The sequence below is a fragment of the Colossoma macropomum genome, unplaced genomic scaffold (genome assembly GCF_904425465.1).
Source record: "Colossoma macropomum unplaced genomic scaffold, Colossoma_macropomum, whole genome shotgun sequence".
NCBI classification, from domain to species: domain Eukaryota; kingdom Metazoa; phylum Chordata; class Actinopteri; order Characiformes; family Serrasalmidae; genus Colossoma; species Colossoma macropomum.
Window position 1 is genome coordinate 7,468,574 of NW_023494794.1, and position 20,571 is coordinate 7,489,144.

At 40.0% G+C, this 20,571-nt stretch overlaps 1 protein-coding gene across 5 annotated transcripts in view; it reads left to right on the plus strand.

Annotated features, from left to right (window-relative positions):
- Window positions 1-20,571, plus strand: part of npas2 (neuronal PAS domain protein 2) — a 118,693-nt gene that overhangs the window by 42,553 nt on the left and 55,569 nt on the right. Inside the window, exon 1 of one of the 5 annotated variants that reach the window (XM_036580011.1) lies at window positions 12,904-13,199. The exons of the other annotated variants lie outside the window; for them this stretch is intronic. The gene's annotated coding sequence lies outside the window, so the exon portion shown is untranslated. Of the gene's footprint in view, window positions 1-12,903; window positions 13,200-20,571 lie in introns of those variants that run through there. 5 annotated transcript variants of the gene reach the window in all.

Consider the following 20,571-nt stretch of genomic DNA (forward strand, 5'->3'; position numbering starts at 1 on the left):
GCTTCCTGACTAGCTTAGCAAACTCTTCACAAAGTATTAACTCTAAAATTAGCAACTGGCTCAACAACATACCTTTCTAGTGTCATTCTGGTGCATATACTGGTGATGTAGTAGTGCTTGGCGACTATATTTTGACCTGTTTGCACTTTGATGTCATAGAAGAGATGATGTCATAATGTTTTTTTGAGCGAAAATGAATCACTTCCACTGCACATCCAAAAATGACTAACACAAATGAGAATCAGCGGAACTTACAGTTATAGTTCTAGTTCTCGTTCATATTTCCATCTGCTTGAGGGAACAACTGGAGCTGTAATAGCAGTTTAACTGTTTGTTTGGGCCTTTTTATGCCACTCTAAAGTGGCTAATTTGGCTAATTAGCCACTTCGCTTGCCAAGTGTTAGCTTAACTTATTGGCTGATATGAAGTGACATTACTATTCTGTGTGCAGACATTCCCAAACATGAGTTACACAACCTCCCTGTCAAGCGTGAAAATATAAGCACTCATTCTTTGGATGCTAGCATCAGAATTAGCTTCCTGACTAGCTTAGCAAACTCTTCACAAAGTATTAACTCTAAAATTAGCAACTGGCTCAACAACATACCTTTCTAGTGTCATTCTGGTGCATATACTGGTGATGTAGTAGTGCTTGGCGACTATATTTTGACCTGTTTGCACTTTGATGTCATAGAAGAGATGATGTCATAATGTTTTTTTGAGCGAAAATGAATCACTTCCACTGCACATCCAAAAATGACTAACACAAATGAGAATCAGCGGAACTTACAGTTATAGTTCTAGTTCTCGTTCATATTTCCATCTGCTTGAGGGAACAACTGGAGCTGTAATAGCAGTTTAACTGTTTGTTTGGGCCTTTTTATGCCGCTCTAAAGTGGCTAATTTGGCTAATTAGCCACCTTGCTTGCTAAGTGTTAGCTTAACTTATTGGCTGATATGAAGTGACGTTCTGCACTATTCTGTGTGCACACATTCCCAAAAATGAGTTACGCAACTTCCCTGTCAAGTGCGAAAATATAAGTAATCATTCTGTAGATGCTAGCATGAGAATTAGCTTCCTGACTAGCTTAGCAAACTCTTTGCGAAGTAATAAATGAATAAAATAATAAAATAGCAATTGGCTCAACAACACTCCTTTCCAGTGTACATTCTGGTGCCGTACTGGTGATGTAGTAGTGCTTGGTGTCTTTATTCTTACCTGGAAGGGTAAAGATTTACAGCTGGGGCTAAATTGTTCTTAGCTTTAGCTGCAAGTTTTATCAAAGACAATAGATCTAAATTCAAGTAGCATCATGTCCTACTGGTGATCTCGAGCAGCTACCAAAAACAAAAATTGGCAAAAAAGCACAGTTGTAGTTTTTATTATTACTTGTTCTAGCAGTGGAAGCATCTTAGGAACTTTTAAGAAAATAATAACACAACTGGCGTGTCCTTATTAAATAGGACTCAACATCAAGAATGCTGAAGTGTTTATATGAAGTGGTAATGTTTGTTGGTGTGGTCAGCGTTATGGCTTGTTGGCTCACAGTGGTGCAGGTTTATGGGTGAACTGATTCCTTCTGGCAGGTTATGAGGAAGTGATTGTTTATGATATTCTGTAAATGAGCCGTTATGTGTTTGTGTTTGAGAGCGAGCGATCAAGGGCATGTGCGGTCAGGTTAACCTCTACGTTGTTGTTTTTGAGGGTGGCGTCTGTGTGTTTTATGCCTGGGCGTGTTAATATTCTGAAAGTTTGTATTTTCTTTTTCAGTCACTCGTTACGCTGCGTCCATAGAGCTCGTGCCAGTGTGAGTCTTTATGTGTGTAAACTAACCTGAATGGTTTTTTTGCAGTGCATGGGCGGAGTCATGTTAATTAGCAGGTGAATGCTTTGACCAGTGTCTGGACATTGATGACCACTCATGTGGAATCTGCCCAGAACTAAGCTTGACCTTAAATCTGTGATTTTACTGATATGACTGACCAATCTGGACTCTTTCTTACATTCTTGTTTGGAGCAGCGCCTCTTTTGGTTCCAATGGGCTGTTCTCTAGAGTGAAGGACCTTTTTGAAAGTTAAAGTTTAGAGAACGTTGACGATATTTAAAGGTTCTGGAGGTTCTTAAAAATAACAAATGTAAGTGCCACTTCTGTTTTAACCTTTGTAATTTGCTTTTGTGGTCATACACTCTTGAAAAAAGAGTGGGTTCTTTGAGTGATGGCATAGAAGAACTTTTGATTCCTTGAAGAACCTTATATGAGCGTGAAGAACCTTTTTAAATGCTTAAAGAAACCTTCACATAATAGTTCTTACCAATATAACGGTCCTTTCTAGAGCCTTTTACATTATGTAGGGTTTCTTTAAGCTTTAAACCAGTTTTTTTACACTTGTTTACAAAAAGGGTTCTTTAAAGAAGCATCCAGAGGGAACCAAAAGTGGTTTGAGGAAACAAAGAACCCCTTCTGGAACCTTTATTTTTAAGAGTGTCCATTGTCACCTTTGTAGCATGTAGACATTCGCAACTTAGAGAAAACTTTGATGGCAGTCACAAAAATAAAGGTTCCTAAATGTTTCTTGCTTTGGATGAAAAGTTCTAGCAAAAAAACATGAATTGATGTAGAATGTTTACATTATACAGAAGTCCAGAGAGGCCATGAGTTGTTGCTATAATTTTCTGGATTGTTATCTTGAGATCACAAGATACTTAACTCATTATCTCAAGACAACAACTTTGTTATCTTGACATCACAAGATACTTAACTCATTATCTCAAGATAACAACTTTGTTAATATGACAACACAAGATACTTAACTTGTTATCTCAAGATAACAACTTTGTTATCTTGACATCACAAGATACTTAACTCGTTATCTCAAGATAACAACTTTGTTATCTTGACATCACAAGATACTTAACTCGTTATGTTAAGATAACAACTTTGTTATCTTGACATCACAAGATACAAGATAATTAACTCATTATCTCAAGATAACAATCCAGAAAATTACAACTACCCCATGGCGTCTCTGGACTTCTGTAACATTGTGTGCAGGTTGTTTAAACTTCAAAAACCTTCTTCACACTCGCATTTTTCAAAAGTAGTTCTTCAGAGAACCATCCGCTGGGATGTTCTTTAGGGGACCAAAAGCGGTTCTTCTATAGGATCTCACGAAGGAAAGTTTGAGGGCTGTCAGAAACATAAGGGTTCCTTGGCTGAAGTACGGTTCTAATTGGCTTAGAACATTTCTATTATGTGGATTCACGCTTGCTCGCCTCATTTTTCAAAAGTAGGTCTGTAAAGAACCGTCTGCCAAAATGTTCTTCGGGGAATTAATGGTTCTTCTGTGGCTTTGTTCCAAAATACAGTTTTTTTTTTTGTAAATAGTGGGCGTGGCTTCGGTTGGTAGTCCTTCTTTGCCATGTTTGCAGAATGGAGTTGTCAATGGCAGCCCGAGCTGAGAGCAGATGTGGCAGCTTTCTGTCCATAAATTTTCGGACAGTCCTCCATTACTGAGTGAGGATGAATCCAGGTCAGGTAGTTTTCGCTGGAGCAGCTCATGATGACTCAGAAGTGACTCAGTCAGGACGCCTGCGATATCCGTTTTGCCGGAATTCTGGCAGCTTTGTCTGATTGTCATGGGTAAAATCAGGAAGCGGCAAAAATCTACACTTCTTAAATACATCCTAAAAATCATGGTTCCAAAATGGTTCTTGGTTTGATAATGTGGTTCTAGGAAAACAACATTGATACAGAACCTACATCATGTGGAGGTTTGAAAACACTTTATTTGGATAGTCCACTTCAGATGATTAGTAAATACTTAATTTACTCTAATCCTAACCCTAACCTTAACCTTAACCCAAAGCCTAAGCCCAACACTGACCCTGGTCCAAATCCTAACCCTAACCTTAACCTTAACCCAAAACCTAAGACCAACACTGACCCTGGTCCAAATCCTAACCCTAACCTTAACCTCAATCCAAAACCTAAACCCAACCCTGACCCTGGTCCAAATCCTAACCCTAACCTTAACCTCAACCCAAAACCTAAACCCAACCCTGACCCTGGTCCAAATCCTAACCCTAACCTTAACCTCAACCCAAAACCTAAACCCAACCCTGACCCTGGTCCAAATACTAACCCTAACCTTAACCTCAACCTCAACCCAAAACCTAAACCCAACCCTGACCCTGGTCCAAATCCTAACCCTAACCTTAACCTCAACCCAAAACCTAAACCCAACCCTCACCCTGGTCTTAGCCCTAACAGGTCAGGTAGTTTTCGCTGGAGCAGCTCATGATGACTCAGAAGTGACTCAGTCAGGACGCCTGCGAGATCTGTTTTGCCGGAATTCTGGCAGCTTTGTCTGATCATCATGGGTAAAATCAAGCGGCAAAAATCTACACTTCTTAAATACATCCTAAAAATCATGGTTCCAAAATGGTTCTTGGTTTGATAATGTGGTTCTAGGAAAACAACATTGATACAGAACCTACATCATGTGGAGGTTTGAAAACACTTTATTTGGATAGTCCACTTCAGATGATTAGTAAATACTTAATTTACTCTAATCCTAACCCTAACCTTAACCTTAACCCAAAGCCTAAGCCCAACACTGACCCTGGTCCAAATCCTAACCCTAACCTTAACCTTAACCCAAAACCTAAACACAATCCTGACCTTGGTCCAAATCCTAACCCTGGTCCAAATCCTAACCCTAACCTTAACCTCAACCCAAAACCTAAACCCAACCCTCACCCTGGTCTTAGCCCTAACCCTGGTCCAAATCCTAAACCTGACCTTAACCTCAACCCAAAGCCTAAACCCAACCCTCACCCTGGTCCTAGCCCTAATCCTGGTCCAAATCCTAACCCTAACCTTAACCTCAACCCAAAACCTAAACCCAACCCTGACACTGGTCCAAATCCTAACCCTAACCTTAACCTCAACCCAAAACCTAAACACAATCCTGACCTTGGTCCAAATCCTAACCCTGGTCCAACTCCTAACCCTAACCTTAACCTCAACCCAAAACCTAAACCCAACCCTCACCCTGGTCTTAGCCCTAACCCTGGTCCAAATCCTAAACCTGACCTTAACCTCAACCCAAAGCCTAAACCCAAACCTCACCCTGGTCCTAGCCCTAATCCTGGTCCAAATCCTAACCCTGACCTTAACCTCAACCCAAAACCTAAACCCAACCTAACCCAATTCCAAATCCTAACCCTAACTTTAACCTCAACCCAAAACCTAAACACAATCCTGACCTTGGTCCAAATCCTAACCCTGGTCCAAATCCTAACCCTAACCTTAACCTCAACCCAAAACCTAAACCCAACCCTCACCCTGGTCTTAGCCCTAACCCTGGTCCAAATCCTAAACCTGACCTTAACCTCAACCCAAAGCCTAAACCCAACCCTGACCCTGGTCCTAGCCCTAATCCTGGTCCAAATCGTAACCCTAACCTTAACCTCAACCCAAAACCTAAACCCAACCTAACCCTATTCCAAATCCTAACCCTAACCTTAACCTCAACCCAAAACCTAAACCCAACCTAACCCTATTCCAAATCCTAACCCTAACCTTAACCTCAACCCAACCCTGACCCTGGTCCAAATCCTAACCCTGGTCCAAATCCTAAACCTAACCCCACCACTGTTTAGAATCAACTGAGTTTCAAAAGACAGTTTGTTAACAAAGTGAACATCTGTGTATAATCTATAGGGGACTATCCAAATAAAGAGAAACTGGAGGTTCTATATGCTGTAAAAAGGTTCTTCATATATGCACATCTCACTTATACAAACAGTTCTTTACCATCTATTCAAAGGTTCTTTTGGGAACCAAGAGTTTTTCAGCGACATCATTTTTAAGAACCTTTTTAAACATCATTATTGTTAAAGTGCAGCACGTTGTTTTTATGTGACATATTCATATCTAAGTTCTTACAAGCCTGTTATTACAAGCTTGACATCATCACAATAGAGGAACCCTTTTTGGTGCTATACAGAACCCTTTTTGAAAAGATTCTATATAGAACCATATACATGTTCTCCATCAATCTGAAGAATGCTTTCACCATGCAAAGAGCCCTTTAAATAACCATGCAGAGGGTTCTGTGAGTGTTCATGGTTCTATGTGGGACCATTTTTGTTACTAAAGAACCCTTGAAGAACCTTCTTTTAGAAGATAGGAGGTTTATTTCAGTTATAATAATAATTAAAATATAATAATTAAGCCTTAAAAGTCTATTACTGTCATTTTGCTATTCATTCAATTTACACTAAATCATTCTTTAAATGTAATTAAGTAATTACTTAAGTAATTATATGTTTACTTATCTCTGCTGGAACAAAACCTTGTATCTCAATTTTTATCATTTTTCAGTTTTTGACACAATCTGAAAATGTCTGTTGTTCTTTACATTGTACGTAAATTTCATGATGAATGGACCAAAAGAAACGGCCCAAAATTACTTGGTAAAAAGTCTGGTTCCATTGACTTCCATTAAAAGTAAAGTAGTTTTTTCCTTCTCCTGTAAAGTTGCCATTTTGGAGATACGAGGTTTTGTTCTGACAGCAGCGATACATATATATGCACATGTATTTGGTGCATCAGCTGATTGCGGTATAAAAACCTTATATTGCTTCCATTAAGCCTTAATTATTAGTGTGATATTAGTGGTGGTTCTGTTGTTTAAGGTTTTAAATGTTTCCCCGTTTAACTTCATTACTAACTAATTACTAAGAAATACAAAGAGCTCATAACTTCATATCACTAAGACCAGTTTAATCACATGCTTCTCTTTAATAAAATCTCAGTTGAGTGTGCAATCTAGCAAACTCACTCCTCCCTCTTCATCCCTCCCTCTCTCGCTCTCTCGCTCGCTCCCTCTCTCGCTCACTCCTGTTCCACTGACCCATATTCAGCAGAGCAGTGTGCAAAGCCTCAGTCGACCAGCTCTGACACGAAAATTAACATCAGACACCAGACGAGGAGAAAAAACGGGAGAAAGAAGGAAAAAGAATCAGATCACTGTTTCATGAGTTATTAAAAGCATGATGGGAAAAAAGGCCACGGCTGCAGTTTTCCTCGTTACTCTCTGAGCTGCTAATCACAACACTGGAAAACACCCAGCTGAACACTAAACACTGAACACTGACCGCAGTGCAGAGGAAGCGTTACAGATGAAGGAGAACCTGTTTGGTGATGAATGTCTTTCACACACATGCTTTGTTTAGTACGAGGTCAGGATATACAGTGTCCTGTGTGTAATATATATGTGTAGGTACATATATACGTATATATCACTGCTGTGGGAGCAAAACCTGGTATCTCCAAAACCATCATTTTGAAGAACCATCTTTTTAAAGAGTGTGTATATATATATTATATATATATATATATATATATATATATATATATATATATGTATATATATATATATATATGTATATGTATTTTATATATATTTAGAGTTGGTTCCGTCTGCAGTCGTGTGGTGATGGTGCTGTAGCTCTGAGCTGGTTCTGTCCGCGGCCGTGTGGTGTTGGTGCTGTAGTTCAGAGCTGGTTCTGTCCGCGGCCGTGTGGTATTGGTGCTGTAGTTCAGAGCTGGTTCTGTCTGCGGCCGTGTGGTATTGGTGCTGTAGTTCAGAGCTGGTTCTGTCCGCGGCCGTGTGGTATTGGTGCTGTAGTTCAGAGCTGGTTCTGTCCGCGGCCGTGTGTTGTTGGTGCTGTAGCTCAGAGCTGGTTCTGTCCGCGATCGTGTGGTGTTGGTGCTGTAGTTCAGAGCTGGTTCTGTCCGCGGTCGTGTGGTGTTGGTGCTGTAGTTCTGAGCTGGTTCCGTCCGCGGTCGTGTGGTGTTGGTGCTGTAGTTCTGAGCTGGTTCCGTCCGCGGCCGTGTGGTGTTGGTGCTGTAGTTCTGAGCTGGTTCCGTCTGCGGTCGTGTGGTGTTGGTGCTGTAGTTCTGAGCTGGTTCTGCCCAGGGTCGTGTGGTGTTGGTGCTGTAGTTCTGAGCTGGTTCCGTCCGCGGTCGTGTGGTGTTGGTGCTGTAGTTCTGAGCTGGTTCTGTCCGCGGTCGTGTGGTGTTGGTGCTGTAGTTCTGAGCTGGTTCCGTCTGCGGTCGTGTGGTGTTGGTGCTGTAGTTCAGAGCTGGTTCTGCCCAGGGTCGTGTGGTGTTGGTGCTGTAGTTCTGAGCTGGTTCCGTCCGCGGTCGTGTGGTGTTGGTGCTGTAGTTCTGAGCTGGTTCCGTCCGCGGTCGTGTGGTGTTGGTGCTGTAGTTCTGAGCTGGGTCCGTCTGCAGTCGTGTGGTGTTGGTGCTGTAGTTCTGAGCTGGTTCTGTCCGCGGTCGTGTGGTGTTGGTGCTGTAGTTCTGAGCTGGTTCCGTCTGCGGTCGTGTGGTGTTGGTGCTGTAGTTCTGAGCTGGTTCTGTCCGCGGCCGTGTGGTGTTGGTGATGCGGCTCTCTGTTTCGGTAATTGATGGCTGGGTTGGCTGTTTTGGCTCTGTGTGTTGGGATTTCACTCCTGATGGAGGATTCTGTTCTCCATGGCAACAGCCTGGATCTCAGTCTGACTCCGCTCTGTGCTGCCCACTGCGGTAGAACCGGCTCAGCCCAATATTTCATACTGTATGTGCTATAAGAATGAAAGGATTCAGCTAAATCAGATTTAATCCAATGTCTTTCAGTAATTTCTCACAGATAAAATCACTTTTAACCCCTTAAACTCTGAAGCTGAGTTTACATACGTGAACAAACGTCCTTCTTAGGCTTTCGACAGCGGCATGCAGCCAAGTGAGCGTCGCCATGGTGATAGTATGACTGGCATAGCAGAGGCCTTCCTGTCCGTGTGTGGGGCTTCTGTGTGTTTTAAACACGAGTTCATCTAATGTTTTTTTTTGTGAAGTTCAGTTGTTGTCGTGGATGAACAGCTACGCTTATGTTACAGATAAATCCTATTATTCCAGTCCTGCAGCTCTTCTACTGAAAAACATGGAATATGGCTGTGATGCGTCTTCCTGTCATATTGTAAAAGCATCATAAGTCATCATAAGGGGTGCTTTCTCTCTTCTCCCCTCGCCTTTTTAACATGGTGTGAAGTGAACCTTGAATTCATAATATTTTCAGGTAGATACTGAATCATTCATAGTAGTTACTGAACAAAATCATAGTAGATACTGAATAATTTGTAGTAGCTACTGAATAATTTATAGTAGATACTAGGTAATTCATAGTAGTTATTGAATAATTCACAGTAGATGCTGAATAATTCATACTAAATAATTGATAGTAGTTACTAAATAATTCATATTAGATACTGAATTATTCATAGTGGCTACTAGATAGTTTAAAGTAGTTACCGAATAATTCATGGTAGATACTGAATAATTTGTAGAATACACTGAATAATTCATAGTAGATACTGAATCATTCATAATAGTTACTGAATAATTCATAGCAGATACTAAATAATTGATAGCAGATACTAAATAATTGATAGCAGATACTAAATAACTGATAGCAGATACTGAATAATTCATAGTAGATACTGAATAATTCATAGTAGATACTGAATAATTCATAGCAGATACTGAATAATTCATAGCAGTTATTGGGTTTGAGGTGAGTGTGTGAGTCGTGAGGCTTTAATGGATATAAATTTCTCTACTTTAAGATCTTCAGCTTCACTCAGTGGTGATATTTCAGGCCTGGTTTTTGAGCTGCAGAACATCTGTGCCATAATTCTGTTTGTCTGAGGAACAGAAATAAATGTGTGATGTGTAACTGCGGTAAATCTGGAGTCGCAGTTCCAGAGCTGCACTGTAAGAGTGTCAGTTTAAAACGTGTCCTCGTTTAACCCCAGAGCTCAGAGAAGAAACTGAGTCACTTAATCATTTTAAAGGACGCCAAAGTAAAAGTATTTCACAGTATTTTTACTGAGCTTCCTGTACAAGAATTTAACATCATTTTCTCTCAAAAACTGTATATAAAACATACAGAAACATAAACAGAGCCATAACTATCTTACCCACCCTCACAAACGCAGCCCCACCAAACAGAGGACAGATGAAAAAGTAAGATGATAAATAAATATTTTAAAACTAAATATATGATAAGTAAATAAATAAACAAGTGAATAAATGAATAAATAAACAAATAAATAAATAAATACATAAATAAGTGAATAAATCAATAAATTCATAAGTGAATAAATAAATAAATAAATAAGTGGATACATAAAAAATAATTAATTAATTAATTAATGAAACTGTAAACTTTACGTCAGTTTAAGTTATACATAAAGTTTGATGTCTTACATGTAAAAAAGTGTGAAACATTTTAAATAAACAGCGTTTAAATAAAAATATTTAAAGGATGTTAATGTTATGACTGATGTGATGTCAATAAAAATGAAATATTTCCATAATAAAACATTTTAATGTTTTAACAAAACATTTGAATATCGTAACTCGTGGTGCTGGAGGCTGATTCTGAATATGTGCAATATCTCTGTATAAAAGTCTTGAATTCATTCATTTCCCCTTTTTTAGTATATTTGAAAACAAAAAAACTGTAGTGTTTAGTGCTGAACAAACTCCAGCAGCACTGCTTTGTCTGATCCACTCAGACCAGCACAACACACACTAACACACCACCACCACGTCAGAGTTACTGCAGTGCTGAGAATGATCCACCACCCAAATAGTACCTGCTCTGTGAGGGTCCATGGGGGTCCTGACCAATGAAGAACAGGGTAAAAGGGGGCTAACAAAGTATGCAGAGAAACAGATGAACTACAGTCTGTAACTGTAGAACTACAAAGTGCACCTATATAGTAAGTGGAGCTGATAAAATGGACGATGAGCGTAGAAACGAGGAGGTGGTCATAATGTTATGCCTGATCGGTGTGTGTATATATACATAGCTTCATTGTTTTCTGCTGTGTCACTATTTGACCAGCCGGCTTTACGAACACACTTCTTATATTTGCATTCATTCCTCTGTTGCTGCCTCCAGGGTTTCCCCTCATTCTGTACTTTCACTTCTCCTCCAGCTCGGTCGGCTCCATCTTTCAGATTTTTAGCATTTTTTAGCTCTGTGTCGTTTAGCTTCACTTGGCACGTGTGGCTCATTTACATACATCAGTCTTAAAGGCACAGCAACCAAAACAGCCCGTTTGATTCTGAAGGATGACCATAAGTTGGAAAATGATGACGTAAAAGTGAATTACGATGCATAAAACCCACTTAAACATCATAAATCGACCTCAGATAAAAGGAATAAAAACCATGGAAAGTGTAGGATATGTGCTCTTTAAGTGGCGTTGTGTCCTAAATAGAGCTTAAAAGTTGTGTTCACGTTAAAGTGGCCACTAAGAATGTCAGTCTGCTGACGGCTCAGTGTCTCAGTGTGGACTATAGATAGACTATCATCATATTTACCATGAGAGAGAGAGAGAGAGAGAGATTGTGTTTGTGAGTAGCACTACCGGTTGCTAATGATGTCGTTAGCTAAGTATTGAGCTACTGGCTGACCTACTTTTCCTACTTCGCCTCAGCTCAGCTCAGCGCGTGGCGTGTTGTTTTATCTCCCACCCGCATTGCGGAAAGCCCCGCCCCTCCCGCGCTCTCATTGGCTAGTGGTTCTTCTTCACAAGTTCTTTTTCGCCGCTCCACAGCGCTAGAGCCCCGCCCCTCCTGCGCTCTGATTGGCTCGTAGTTAATGCTCACTTCGTTCTGCTCTCTAGTAAAGGGAATGGTTCTATTTAGAGCCACAACTCCTGTACAGAAACATTTCATTGGTTCTTCACATTGATGGAGAATGTGTGGTACAAATGGTTCTGCATAGCACCACCCAAAAAGGGTTTTTCTAGTGTTACAAGCTTGACATACTCTTAAAAAAAGATGGTTCTTCAAAGGTTCTTTAGTATGGAAAATGGTTCTGTATAGGACCATGAACACATTAAAGGGTTCTTTGCATTGTGAAAGGGTTCTTCAGATTAATGGGAAATGTGTTGGTTCTATATAGCACCAAAAAGAGTTCCACAAGCCAAGGAACCCTTTTTTGCATCATGAAAGGGTCCTTCAGATTGATGTAGAATATGATGTAGATGGTTCTATATAGAACCCTTTTTGAAAAGGCTTCTATATAGTACCAAACGGTTCCACTATTGTTACTCGTCAAAGAACCCTTTTTTAGTACTACATAGAACCCTTTTTTGCATTGTGAAAACGTTCCTCAGATTGATGGGGAATGTGTCGCAGATGGTTCTATATGGAACCCTTTTTGAAAAAAAAAAGTTCTATATAGCACCAAATAGGGTCCCACTATTGTTACAAGTCAAATAACCTATACTATATAGAACCCTTTTTGCTAAGAGAGTAGTAACAATAGAAGAACCATTTTTTTTGTGCTGTAGAACCATATACAACTCAGCCTCCATCATTCTGAAGAGTTATTTCACCATACAAAGAACCATTTATGCATGAGGTGGCTCGACATGGAACTTATGGTTCTAAATAGAAACATTATGTTTACTAAAGAACGCTTGAAGAACCATCTTTTTTAAGACTGTGGAACTGGCTCATAGGCTGGGACTGGGTAGTAGTTTATATTCTTAAGCAGCATGCCATCATAGAACGCTAAAGTCGTCCTAGAACGCCGAAGCCCCGCCCTTCCTACACTGGGATTGGCTGCTGGCTCATTATTATACCAGCAAGCGGTCTGATGTTCTATTCTAGAACGCCAAAGCCCCGCCCCCTGTCGCGTTCTAGAACGGTGGACTACTTGTGAGTATGAACTAGAAGCCAATCCCAGCGCGGGGAAGCGGGGCGCTCCAGCCAATCCCAGCGCAGGAGGGCGGGAGCTGCCGGAATACGGGTGGGAAAGGAAAAAAAGCCCTTAAACACCGGTGTTTACAATCAGCAGCATCGGATGGCGGGTTAAAGCCGAGAAACCGGAGCGCGGAGTTTGTGGACTGTTCGTTTCTGTCGTTTTATTTCCTTTTTCCTTTCATTTCGCTTTATTTTGCGCTTGTTTTGATCCTCCACTCGAAGACGGTGTCGGTTGTTTTGACGGCCAAAGGCGAAGCTCTGCTGCTGCTTCGGTTCTTCTACGGAAATAAAAGAGAATAATAAAATAATGACGGCTGGAGTGAAGCATGGAGCGCGAGCGGAGCCTCGAGCCTCTAACGCAAGGTACGTCAAAGAGAAAAAACGCTGTCTACTGTTTAAACGAGATGCAGAAACTCTCGTGCGGTGCCGGTGTTCGCCGTGCACTCTCGCGCACACCCGTAACCTACTTTAACCTGCGTGTTTGTTCAGTGTGCGCGCGCGTTAGCAGCGTGCATCATGCATGCATGAGATTTTTCTGGGTTTATTTGTGGGATGCGTGCGCTGCGATACGGCGGCGAGTCTGTTTTACAGGTAAAAACGGACATTTAGCCACTAAAAGAGCTTAAAAAACTCTTTTTAGTTCTAGTCTTTCCGCGAGCGCTGTTTCCCTTCTCCTCACACCGGAGCGATGCGCGAGGCTGTGAGGGCTGTGAAGGCTCGTGCTCGCCGCCGCTGAAAGCTTGGAATGCGCGCTAAGTGGGTCAAATCGAGGCGCTGCTAAACACTCAGACCGCTGCGCGCACACGGTGGAGGGGCTCTTTAAAGGGGAACTCCACCGATTTTCCAAAGTTTGAGAATAATTCAGTCATTTTCATGTAAACAGTCATTCAAAGTCGTTTGGTGTGAAATGGCTTATTTATAGAGAAGCTTGCAGACTCAGATGTCTTTACAGTGGTGATGATAGGAACCAGGAGTCACCATGTCTACAACACAGGTATAGCTTTTTATTTACTCTTCAAAACAACCAGTGAACCTTCTGAGTTTTGTTTGTAATGTTGATGATGGTAAAAAAGTGCAAAATCAGATTTTTTTTTTTGGTGTGGGGGGGGGACTATTTTGCCTTACAACGCCCCACATGTACCCCTCCTCCATGAATGGGTCAAGAAAATGCTTTTTGTATTTTAAGAGAGTACATTTTAGACCAGAACCTTCTCAAAACTCAAATTCGTAAAAACAGTGTTCCAGACACCTGGCTGAATATGCAAATTCATTTAATGTAGTAACTTCCTGTGAGGGAGCTTTTAAAAGTGGATGTCTGGTTCCTATCACCACCGCTGAGAACAGTTCGGTGACTCAGTAAGTTTATCAAGAACAGAGCGTTTCACACCTAACCACTCTAAATGACTTTCATGTAAACCATTTAATTATTGAGGAAATTAGGAAAGTAGGTGGGATTCCCCTTTAAGGCACAGCATGGAAAAAATCGAGTTTTGCGGAAGGCTGTAGTAGTTCTGGCAGTCTGAGTGTGTGTATGTATGTATGTATATATGAATATATGTATGAATATATGTGTGTGAGTGTGTGTGTGTGTGTGTGTGTGTGTGTGAGGATGGTCTGGAATTATTGCCTGTGTCAGCTAATTTAAAGGAAAACTCAGTGATTTTTCAGCCTAATCTCTGTTTGCTGTGTGTGTAATCTACAGGCGAACACCATCTTCCCTGAATTTAGAACAGAACAGAAAACCTGTTCATTTGAATCTCACCTACAATAGAAGTCAATGGGCAGGACAGCTGAATTAAAGAGCCCTTGGCAAAACCTTTTCTGGTCATTTATTTACGTACTTTACTACAATAAATACATGAGTATAATGGCTGATATCCTGCACACCAAATGCAACCTTTTGGCCTCTGGGTTTTACTAAGCTGCACAGGTGACATGAACTCAGCCAAACTCTGCTGTCTCAGCCGTTGGCATGGTGACAACCGTGGTGATAGATAGGCTGTTGACACATTATGTATAATAGATATGAAACATTATTATAACATATAAGTACTTATTTATATGTTGCTGCTGTGGGAACAAAACCTTGTATCTCCAAAATGGTCACTTTACAGGAGAAGGAAAAAACATGCTGTACTTTTAATGTAAGTTAATGGAACCAGATGTGTGTGTGTGTATATATATATATACACACACACACATATATACAGGTTTGTGTGTGTGAGTCATGGGGCGTCTATTTAAAAGGACGTTTTTCATGACTTGAGAGTTTTACTGTAAGCAGCACAGGAGGGAGTGACGCAACCTCAATCTCTCTCTCTCCCTCTCTGGCCTCATTCCTTTCTGTACCTTCATACTGTCCCTCTGGTGCTCTCTCTCTCTCTCTCTCTCTCTCTCTCTCTCTCTCTCTCTCTCTCTCTCTCTCAGTGCTGTTAATCTGTGTTAATATTTAATATGACTGTCAGGTTTGCTGCGCTCTCCACTTCACTACAGCACTAAATAAAGTACAGATTGTATGTTTGCACTTTGAAACTTTTGTTTTGTGAAGTGCCCCCTTGCCTCTCTCCCCCCGCTATCTGTCTCTCCCTCTATCTCTCTCCCCCTCTCTCTATCTCTCTCTCCCTCTCTCTCTCTCTCTCTCTCTCTCTCTCTCTCTCTCTCCCTCTCTCTCTCTCTCTCTCTCTCTCTATCTGTCCCTCTCAAGTTCAGTTCAAAGTAACTTTATGAGTGTGACTGTGTCAAGTACAGTATTGCCAAAGCACTGTAATAGCAGCAGGAACAACAAACGACGGTAAGAACAAATGTGCGAAACCATAATTCTAATAACAATAACAGTCATTATATTTCATAGATAACAAATACTTACAAAATATAACTGCATTATATTTAATTTGCTGGCTGCTTCAGATTGTTCTGAGTAAAGAAATGGCATAGATGCAGTCTATACAGTCATACAGTCCATACAGTCAGTACGGTCCATACAGTCTGTACAGTCCATACAGTCTATACCGTCCATACAGTCTGTACAGTCTACACAGTCCATAGTGTCCATATACTCTACAGCCCATAGAGTCCATACAGTCTATACAGTCCAAACATGGAAACTAAGCTGAAAAACAGCCTGTTTGAATTCACCTTTTGTGACGTCACAGAAACCACTGCATTTACATACATCCACATTTTAGCTCCACCCACTCACACTGAAGTTATAAGGAGTGTTTCAACCTGGACTGCTTTCTGAATGGTGCACAATATAGGGCAGCCAATCAGAACACAGCTCATTTACATATAGCGGTCTTAAAGGCACAGTAACAACAAAGCCTGTTTAATTCTAAGCGATAAAAAGGTTGGAAATTTTTGGAAAAGACTGTTTTTGGTGCAGAAATCAAACCACACAGATATTATAAATGGACCTCAGAGGGGAAAATGAAATGAAGCAACAATGTAGGATATGGACTCTTTTAGAGTGAGTCAGAATATCGTCAGTGTCGCTGTATATTAGGTCTGAACGATGAGGGGAAAATAAACAACAGCGATTTATCTGACCAACATTGCGACTGTGATTTAAATGCATAATGTTGCTTTCTGTACATGAAGCTCCAGTGGTCAGTGCATAAAACATCTTAATCACTTACCTTGAGTTCAAGTACAAACTTAAGTGCTGAAATTTAAGCCTCAATTTACAGTGAATACATTGTAGATTAATGTTTTTGATTTGCAAATTGCACTCTTTCATCTTTTATATGCCTCCTAAAAGTGGCACGGGGTTGCCAGATATTTCCACCTAGTTATGGTACACCCCTCAGAGGCAGAGTTGGACGTCACTTGCTGTGTCAGGTGTGTGTGTGTGTGTGTGTGTGTGTGTGTGAGTACGTGTGTGTGAAGAGGTATACGTTCTCTTGGAACGAGTCCAGATGTCTTTGTTTATGGCTCTGTTGTTGTTTTTTGCCGAGTCACACCTGAGGACAAAGGAGAGAGAGAGAAATAATGGTAGAGAGAGCTACAGGAAGAGAATGAATGGATGATATCTGTATCAGTTATAATAGGAACAGAATATCTTAGAATAGGACTGTACAGTATATGTGCTGTTAAAGGACCTGATCAACCTGATCTCTATCAGCTGCATCTATATCGCACGCTCAGTTACCACGGACAATTCCTTTAACACGTTTCTGTAAACTCAGGAAAGATCAGAAAACCTGTTCACTCCGAACGCCCTCATAATAGAAGCCAATGGGAAGTTGCTTCAGTTGTGGAATGTTTGGAAGGATTTGTGATATTAAATTTCATCAGTACCCAAAAAAAATAAGATAAAGAGAAAGACATATTTTGAGGAAATGCGAATGTGGCTGACAGTGAATGGAAGCCTGTTGCCCGTTAGGTAGCATGACATCATTTGTATAATGCTGGCTGGTGGCTGTTCCTTCACATTGACTTTTAGCGACATGCTCTTTTCGACTGAGCTGTAATTGACGGTCAGGATGTATTGGTCGTGGAAAGAGGCTGCACAAATGTAGCATTAGCTCAGCTACCGCTAACATTAGCTAAGTTACAGACAGAATGTTAATAATGGACATTGATTTCAACACGTTCTGCTGTACTTTAAAAAGAACCTTATAATTTCTATTATAGAAGCCCATTGGCGACTGCCCAGTGGCCTCTATTGTAATTCTCCTGGTTACTCCTTTACAGCAGAAGACGTGATGTAAACGTAACAAAAAACTCAAACTTCATGAGGGGCTTATTTTTAAAACCATCACAACACTTTACCTGAAAAGATGAACATACATCATCTAGAAGAAGAAGAATATTTAAATCCTTAATTTCATCAAGCATCTGTTTGGTTTCAGTGTCGCTCCAAAAGTGTTTTGCTGCATCCGGCTGTTTTCACACATGCTCAGACTGAGAAATCCGAAAGAAATCAGAGTAAGAGTTCACATGCACTGAGAAATCTGATTACTGAGATATAATCCAGCCTCTATGTCGGATTTCTTAATCTAATTTCTAATCCTTACCGGTCTAAAAAATCAGAGCCTTCACATAGATCAGTTTAGCCCCACCTATTTTTGTTGAAGTTATAAGGAGTTTCAGCCCGGACCACTTTTTGAATGTGGCAGCCAATCAGAACAGAGCTCATTTACATGTGTCAGTCTTATAGGCACAGTAACAAAAACAGCCTGGTTAAATTTAAGGGATACAGAAAAGTCGGAAAATGATCATGTAAAAATGAATCATGGCTGTTTTTCATTTATAAAACAAACATTAAAAAAGAAGATGGTCCCTTTAAGGCTTTGCTGACCCCTCTGGTGCAAATGGAAACTGTCTTACATAAACTGATAAACTGTAAAATGCCTGTGGTTTTACATGGTGATAATATTGATATTTATCAATAATTTTGTCCAGATTTATTGATTTTTTTAAATTGCTTATTGTACCAGCCCTACTAGACCTTAACCATGTCACACTATTGATTGATTGAGTTCTGTTCTTTTAAAGTATTATCACAATTACGATAGCATATATCGTACACACTTAAAAAAGATGGTTCTTCAAGGATTCTTTAGTAAAGAAAATGGTTCTACACAGAAACATGAACTCAGAGAACCTTTCGCATGATTAACAGGTTCTTTGCATCATGAAAGAGTTCTTCTATTGTTACAAGGTTGACATCGTAACAATATTAGAACCCTTTTTGGTACTTGAAAAGGTTCTTTATAGAACAGTCTACAGCACATTCTCCAACAATCTGAAGAACCTTTTCACAATGCAAAGAACCCTTTAATCATGCAAAGCGTTCTTGAAGTGTTCATATTTCTATATAGAACCATTTTCCTTATTAAAGAACCCTTGAAGAACTCATCTGAACGCTTTTGTTCTGCAGCTTTGCTCTGTCAGTCTAAACAAATGGTACTAAATCCGACTCAGGCATTTTTAGCACTGTGCTCAACTGTGTGTGTGTGTGTGTGTGTGTGTGTGTGTGTGTGTGTGTGTGTTTGCAGTGAAAGCAAATGTTAGCACACACAAACACACACACACACGCACACTTCATTAAAAGTGCAGTGTTTTAATAGTGAATTATTCAAAGCGGAGGATCTTAATTAACTGTCAGGGCTGTCGAGCCTCCAAAAGCGCTTTATTTTTTAATGTGAGGATGTTCATGTTCATCAGCGAGCCGCCTGGAGCGCGACTGCTGTTACTGTTTCTCCAGAGCTGAACAGGTGTTTATAAAAGTTTGGGATCTCCCAGCTTTTCAGAACATTTTAACACCAATCAACATGTTTCCTTTGTTGGTTTGTTCTGTACGTTTTACTGCTCTGTACTCAAACCACTGCTCTTCACACTGAGGGAGGCGCCTTGATGCACATAAAGTTCACTGCTGAATTAAATAAATACAGAGGATTAGCACATAGCTGCTTTATGCTAACTAAACCTTTCCTGCATTGTACTGTTGCACCCAAAAGTTTGAGCACCCCTGATCAAATGACATGTTTTATTGATTTTTTTCAGTGAAAATAACTGAACACATCCTCTATAGAGAACACAGTTAGTGCACAAATCCTGTTTATTCACTTTATTCACTAAAATTCACATTTTACATACTGGAGAGAAGTAAAACATCTAAGCTAATAAATTTGACTTGCACAAGCCACTTTGTGTATACTGGTTGTTGATGAATGCATGGGCACTGGGCATGGAAAGACACATTGTATAGTATAGTGTAGTATTGTGTAGTATAGTGTAGTGTAGTATAGTGTAGTATAGTATAGTATGGTCTATTATTGTGTAGTGTAGTATAGTGTAATATTGTACAGTATAGTGTTGCATAGGATTGTGTTGTATAATGTAGTGTAGTACAATGTAGTATGGTGTAGTATTGTGTAGTATGGTGTAGTATAGTGTATTATTGTACAGTATAGTGTGGTATAGTATTGTGTTGTATAATGTAGTATAGTATAGTGTAGTATTGTGTAGTATGGTGTAATATTCTACAGTATAGGGTAGAATAGTATTTTATGGCATAGTTTAGCATAGTACAGTATTGTACAGTGTAGTATAGTGTAGTATTGTGTAGTGTAGTGTAATATTTTACAGTATAGTGTGGTATAGTATTATATTGTATAATGTAGTATAGAATAGTATGGTTTATGGTACTATGTAGCATAGTATATTGTAACATTGTACAGTATAGTGTTGTATAATGTAGTATAGTATAGTGTATTATGGTGTAGTATTGCAAAGTGTGGTGTAGTATGGTGTAATATTCTATAGTATAGTGTAGTGTAGTGTGGTATAGTATTGCAAAGTATGGTGTAGTATGGTGTAATATTCTATAGTATAGCATAGTGTAGTATGGTATAGTATTGCATAGTATAGTATTATATAGCATAATGTAGTATAGCATAATATTGTAAGGTATTGTGAATGAATCGTATAGTATGGCATGGTATTGTGTTGTATTGCATAGTATAGTACTGCGTTGTATTACTGTTACTGTATTACAGTGTGTTATTTTTAGCTGTTCAGGCAGTTATGAATGTAAACTTGCTGAAGCTGTCTGTCCTGTATGAGTCTAATACCCTCAGGTGTGTGTTGTTGCTGGAATGTGTGTGTGTGTGTGTGTGTGTGTGTGAATAATCTGACTCATGGTTACATTTCAGCACAGAATCAAATATCAAACCCTGCTGATCTCCTCACATCACTGTACTGACTGTGTGTGTGTAGAAGCTGTGGACAC